The sequence below is a fragment of the Bombina bombina genome, chromosome 3, assembly GCF_027579735.1.
Source record: "Bombina bombina isolate aBomBom1 chromosome 3, aBomBom1.pri, whole genome shotgun sequence".
NCBI lineage: Eukaryota > Metazoa > Chordata > Amphibia > Anura > Bombinatoridae > Bombina > Bombina bombina.
Window position 1 is genome coordinate 648048187 of NC_069501.1, and position 7624 is coordinate 648055810.

The window sequence follows — 7624 nt, forward strand, 5'->3', positions numbered from 1 at the left end:
CCAATATGCTTCTTGATAAAGTAACTTGTTGACAATGTCACCCCCTCTCTCTGGGGTTCTAATCTGTTCTATTATCTGCCATTGGAAGCTTTTTACATTTTTACCATGTACTTGAATAAAATGTCTCGCCAAATCAGAGCATTCTATATTATTGTCTATATTATTCAAATGTTCACGGATACGTGTCCGTGCCTCCCTAGTGGAACATCCCACATACTGTTTCCTACATGAAATGCAACTCACCAGGTAAATGACATTCTGAGTGCGACAATTAGTGCAATTCTTTAACAGGTAGACTTTCTGTGTGACCATTGATTGAAAGTTTTTGGTTATTTTAGTGCAGCCACAGTGCACTTGTTAAAGTGGCACTTGTAATGTCCCTTCACTTGTAACCAGCTACTGGCGCTTGGCGATTTCCTAAGCATACTCTGGGACAGTATGTTACCAATTGTGCATCCTTTCCTGGCCACAAACTTACAACCAGACTGTACAAAGTCTTTCAAACTATCTTCTGCAGTTAGAATTGGTAGATGTTTGTCTATGATGCCACAAATTTGCCTATACTGCGGGCTATAAGTGGTTACAAAAAGTGGTTTTCGGTCATCAAAGCCAAAATCTCTCTGTACCTGACTTTTAGTCAACAACATATCAGCCCTATCCATACGTCTAACTTCCAAGAGAGCTCTATTCACTGTTTTCTTAGAGTAACCTCTCTCTAAAAGCTGAGTTTTTAAGATCTCACTATGTTCCTCGAAATCTGCATTGCTGGTACAATTACGCTTTATGCGTATAAATTGCACTTTAGCAATTCCAAACCCTGTATGTCTGGGGTGATTGCTATTAGCATGCAGAATTGCATTAGACGAAATGGGTTTACGATAGAGACTGGTAGTAATCTGGCCTGTCTCCATGTCACCTATTAAATTTAGGTCAAGGTAGGGGGATCTGTACTCTGTCAGTTTCAGATGTAAACTCAAGTCCCACCTCATTGCAATTTAGCATGGCGACAAAGTCAGTTTTGTCTCTCTCATTACCTGTCCAGATGATCAAGAGATAGTCTATAAATCTCTTATAAGCTTTTATGTAGCCCCTATAGGGATTCCTTTCTCCATAGACGTGGGACCGCTCCCACCATGCCACATAGATGTTTGCATATGAGGGTGCAAATTTTGCTACCATAACGGTCCCACGTCTCTGGAGAAAGTACTCACCTTCAAATTTAAAATAATTGTGGTTTAAGAGGAAATCTAGGACCCTCACCACAAAGTCCTTAAGGGGCTCATCATAATTGCTATGACTATCCAAAAGGCACCTGACTGCTTCAAGGCCCAGACTGCTTAAAGGCCCAATCCTCTAGTTTTTTAATCAGATCTTTTTGTTTATCTTTTGGAATTTCCTTTTTCTTACTATCAAAATTTTTTTTTTGTTTAGCTATATCTTCTCCTAGATGTTTCACTGCAAGTGTCCTTGCCTTAATTATAACTCCCAATAAATCTAACAAGGCTTTTTCTAGGATGTCAAACCAATCTCCTTTGTGTATATTATTTAATTCAAAAGTACAGTCTTTTTTGAGACGTAAACCCCGGGGGACCATACCCTGATCCACATATTTCTCCATAAATTTCAATTCTGTGTTGATTTTCATTTCTTTAATTAATATATTCTCAAGACTTTCAAAATTCATAATCTCTGGGGTAATTCCCCCTTCGTTGGCCCATGAACTATTTGAAACCTCATTATTATTTGATATAGATTCATCTATTGATGTGAGTATATTATCTCTAATTTTAAATAGATCCATTCTCTAAAAGCTTCCTCTCTAAGGGTATGTCACTGTTTATGTGAGATAGATATAAAGATCGTGGTTTTTGTGAGATAGTTCTAAAGAACGTCTAAATGTTACAACCAATGATAGCACGTTTTTTTTAAATATTTGTGATAATTTATAATCCTGACCTGGCTCAAATAGACTGGAGAGAAAAAGATTAATCAAAATAACCAAGGTTGTCTAGGAGCCCGGTCTCAGCAGCACTTAACACACCCACCAACGTTACACTTCTCTCCAAAAAATGTAACACACAGGTTAATGAAAAAAGAGAGATTGTGGGATGCACTCAAATGGCAGTCTGCTACTAACTCCTATATCATTCTGAAAGAGGCAAAAAAAAAGAGGAACTACGTTCCCAAAGACCATATGTGCTTAAAATAATTTTTAAAATAATTTTAAAATACAAGAGCCTCCAACCAAAAAATTAAGTACATAAATTTATTAAACACCTTAAAAAACTGTGGTTAAAATTATACAGTCTGTTAAGTCACTAGAACTATAAGACACCGGTGTCTCAACTTAAATTTGATACTTTTTTTAAAAAAACAATTGATACAACTATACACTGTTTGCAGACATATATTAAATATAAAATACTAAATTGCTGAATTAATAATTCGATACTTGTGTAGAAAAGTAATAAATAAATATAAATGTGCAATGCAATTTTAGCGTATACTCAGTCAGAAACTGTTCATCAAATAAAGGTTCTTTTACTATTTTTAGGTAATTGATTAGAAACTTTTACTTCCACAAATTCATGTTTCTTGATATTTGGTTAAAAGTTCACACAGTCATAGCTCCTGATTTTTGTACGTTCACTATTATAAATTAATGTTCCAAATGCGGTTTTAATGTATAGGATGATAGTTTTGTAATGTTCTAAGTATAAAAATGATCAGTACCTTTGTCGTCACTTCGTGTTATAGTACCTGCTATTCTCCGATCAGACGGAAAACTCCTTTCTCGATGCTTAGATGCCGCTTCTCAGCGGTTCACAGAATCACGGGCTGTTGGTGTTTGGTTACCAGGAACCGTTGAACTCACCAATCAGCTCCTCAGGTCGTGTAGTGCGCGCACTATTTGAATCTCAGTTTGCTGAACTCCTATTGCCCCACTGGCAAATTACCCACACAGTATCCTTATTCTTCAGGTTTGATGCCGGTGTTGCAGTTATGGTAGCAGTTAGGATGTCTTCCAAGGCACTTTTCCAATTGTTTCACATCAAATGAAATAAATAAATAATCCTTCCAAAATTCTGGCTATGTCATCTGTTTTTGAAGCTAAGGTATAGATCAACGCGTGTCGGCTCTCACAGAGCCTTTGTCAAGATACTTAGTTACCTCAGCTCCTCCTTCATTTAAAGGAAGTGTTGTTAACCCTTTGTTGTAGGTTAGGAAATTAAAACAAAGTTCTTACTATTTAGGGGTAAAACAGCTTAATAAATGGAATCACACATTCTCAGTATCATTGTCATTCATATTTTCAATTTAAAATGGTTATCGGCAAGTTAGAAAAGTTTGTAATATATACATATAACATTCATATATTTTTCATTACATATTTCGTTGGAAAATCTTGTAAAAAATTATTTAAAAAATAGCACAATTGGTGAAAATGAAAAAATATAAACGATGAGGGAACCACAAAATTTTAGAAAAAAGAGAATATAATAATAAATATGAAAAATATTTAAAAAAAAAAAAATATATATATATATATATATATATATATATACGTTAGCAAAGATGTGCACTCTCACTTAATTGCAACAACCAGGGTGCTAGTAGAATTAGATATACCATCAAAGAAAGACCTTGCACTCGCTGGATTTTTCAACAAAATTTTTACTTGGCAAAATTAGTGACGTTTCGGGGACAGTGTATCCCCTTCCTCAGACAGTGAATGCTTCAAACATTAGTGACTTTATACAAACAAACAAATAAACCCCTCCCCCCAATTAGCAAAAAAAACCGCCAAATGCGTTGCTAAGGTGACCATATGTCACAAAGTAAACATAGTATAAACATCATACATAAAATGCAGTATAAGCCATCATTGCTCCTATACCAACTGTGACAGTGCAAATGTTCATATTAAAAGACCTGTAGCAATACTGGGCATGGTAAACAAATTTACATTCCACAGTTCTAATAATCACAACATACCCCTTATAACCATTATGTTAGGGGAGCCAACTAATATTGAAAGCCTCTTGAGTCATTAAATGAGCTGTCGGACACTAAGTTAATATATAAGCTGACTCGCAACCTACCATGTACAAAAAATATGCAGAATTCCTGATACCGATCGCCGTGTACCACGCCATCGCAACCGCAGCAGTAAAGGAAAACAGACCCGGAACTGCATCAGCCGCTCACGTGTGTGGCGATGCACCAATCACCCGGGTTGCGGTTGTCATGGCGATGGGTCACAACGATCCTAAGCTGAAACAAAGGGAAAAGCCAACAATACTATGTAACAGATTAAATGCAAAGCGTTATATTGTCTGCAACAATACTATGTGACAGATTAAATGCAAAGCGTTATATTGTCTGCACTAGAACACTGTATCCTATCTATGATAAAGCGCGTATCAATCTACACTCATAGTGGGCGCCGCTGCAATAACTATAACCCTGCTGTAAAATTCATGCTGTATACCAATCCTGCCGTAATGTGGTGGGGATATGTAAGTCTCATACACGGTAGCACCGCCAATTAGAGAAGGGCCACGATCATAGATAGGAGACCCAACAACCAATAGACCTTCCCAAGAGAGAGTACCCAAAACACCACAAAGAATGAAAAATGATAGATCAAGAGGACCCAGCAAGAGTAGTCCCCAAAAAGAAAATAGCAAAAAATGACCAAAATAACAAGAAATAAATCAAAAAGGTAAACAAAATTAAATAAACAAAAGAATAAATAATCAAATAAAAATAATAATAAAAAAATAAATAAAAAATAAATGAATAAATAAATTAATACAAATTAAATAATAAAATGAAAGAATAAAAATAAAAATTGATAATTACAAATAGACAAAAGAGAGAGAAAAAAAGAGAGAGAAAAAACAAAAATTAAGCAAAGGATAAACAGACAACAAGTGAAACAGAATGAAGAGTAAACCGCAAGAAGGAAATAAAAGATAAGCTAGTGATCAACAGACATCGAACGGAGTGTGGACTCTCAGGTAGGATAGCCAGGATGACATGGACTCTCATAATCTGTAAGGCAGAAATCCATAAAGGCTGGATCTAATTTACAAAAAACAATGCCAGTCAAACATAGTATTGAGTCCATGTGGTTGCAGGGTGTTTAAACGAAAGATCCATTTAGCCTCAATCTGTAGGAGAAATGTATCTCTATCACCCCCCCCCCGCCTCAGTGGGGGGACATGATCAATTAGGGTAAATCTCAGATCATGGAGTCCATGGCCTTTCTCCACGAAATGCCGGGCCACAGGTTGGTCACTAGAGCCCTTCTTTAGAGCAGTTCTGATGGATGACCTGTGATTAGCGAACCTGGTCCGGGCATCATCAGTTGTTTTTCCCACATAGAACCGCCCACAGCTGCAATTCAGTAGGTACACCACATGAGAAGTGGTGCACGTCAGCACATGCCTAATCTTGAACCTCTGGTTGCGGTGGGGATGTCCAAAGGTTGGTCCTGGAATCATGGCGTTGCAGGTGGTACATCCCAAGCATCTATAACATCCTGGTTTCTTTCTTTGTGTCAACCATGTCTCAGGGTTGTAGCAATGGGTAGGATCTGTGAGCATCAAAAGATCTTTTAAATTTTTGTCGCGTTTATAACCCACTCTCGGGGGTTGCCACTCGTTGAACGGGAGAGAGGGGTCACCTTGTACGATGTGCCAGTGTTCTCTTAATGTTATACCCAAGGCTCTAGTTGAGGGACTATATACCGTAGTAAAGGTCATCCTCTGCTCATCTTTAGGATCGGTTCGGGGAGACATCACGATATCGTTTTCCACTCCCATTCTACTCTGTTTGACAAGGTGCGGACTATAACCTCGTTGTATGAATCGTTGCTGCATCTCATCAAGTTGCTGGTGTCTTTTGGTCTCATCGCTATTATTTCTTGCGGCCCGCTGCAGTTGGGCTTTCGGAATAGCCTTGAGGAGTGCTGTTGGGTGGTTGCTTGTGGCGTGTAGGATAGAGTTCCTGTCTGTGGGTTTCCTGAACAGCGAGGTACCCAAATAGCCACTCTCTGTTTTAAAGATGTTTAAGTCCAGGAACTCAATACTTTCCAAATCGTATTTGAGTTTAAGTTTCACTGGATTAGTGAGTGAATTCAAATCCTCAAACTGTCACAGTTGGTATAGGAGCAATGATGGCTTATACTGCATTTTATGTATGATGTTTATACTATGTTTACTTTGTGACATATGGTCACCTTAGCAACACATTTGGCGGGTTTTTTTGCTAATTGGGGGGAGGGGTTTATTTGTTTGTTTGTATAAAGTCACTAATGTTTGAAGCATTCACTGTCTGAGGAAGGGGATACACTGTCCCCGAAACGTCACTAATTTTGCCAAGTAAAAATTTTGTTGAAAAATCCAGCGAGTGCAAGGTCTTTCTTTGATGGTATATATATATATATATATATATATATATATATATATATATATATATATATATATATATATATATATATATATACACACATATATATATATATATATACACATACATACACAATTATTTGATAGAAAGCAGTAAATTGGAAGTTAAAATTAATTTAATAATATATACCTTTAAAGATATATACATATATTCTGGACAAATCTAAAAATTACTATATTTGTTATAGTTAAAAAAAATATTTATTTATTTAAGAATGGGGGTAGGTCTGGGTGAAAGGAAAGGGAGATAAAATAATAAATGCTACTCAAGATGATATATACACTACATTGTAATATTGATTGCATTTTAAAATACCTATGATTTCATAAAATGTATTTATTTATTAAAAATATTTTAAATGGCATATGTTAGTACCTATTTGGCTTAAAAAAATTCTGAGTACAATTGGTCTTTATAGAACATATTGTCTTAATCCTCTTTAAATACTAAAATAAGTGATTCAGGTCCAATTCACTATTAAGGCCTGTGGGGGATAATGATCCAAAGTTATATATTAATTCAGCTTCTAGGCGTAATAATTTCTTCTCCAAATCACCCCTTTTTCCATCCTGTATTACTTTTTTGATTCCCCAATATCTCATACTATTAAAATTCCCATAATGTACCTCAGAAAAGTGTCTATAGAGTGTGGTGTCTTGTCTATTGTGTTCACTGCAAAGTATGTGTTCCCTGATACGATCCTTTAATTTTCTACTTGTTTGGCCTAAGTATATTAAATCACATTCACATTTTATGAGATAAATAACAAACATTCACATCTGTGCAGCGTATAATTCCTTTAATTTTAAAATATTTCCCTGTTTTTGGTGATCTAATCTGTTTTAGTTTATTACTGTACTTACAGGATTTGCAAAAATGACAGGTATAAAAGCCTTCTATTTTCTTTCCCTCAATATCTTTAACCCCTTGGTCAAACATTAGGGTATTTTCTTTTTATATTCACTTGGGGCCAGTATAGTTTTTAGATTCTGTGCTTTTTTTATATATAAATTGCGTTTTTTTACTCAAACTAGAACCTAATATTGGATCTTTCAAAAGAAGATGCCAATGTTTATTCACTACTTTTTTTAAAAAGTTCATGTTGTGATGAATAAGTGGTAATTAGAGGTATATTCATATCATTATT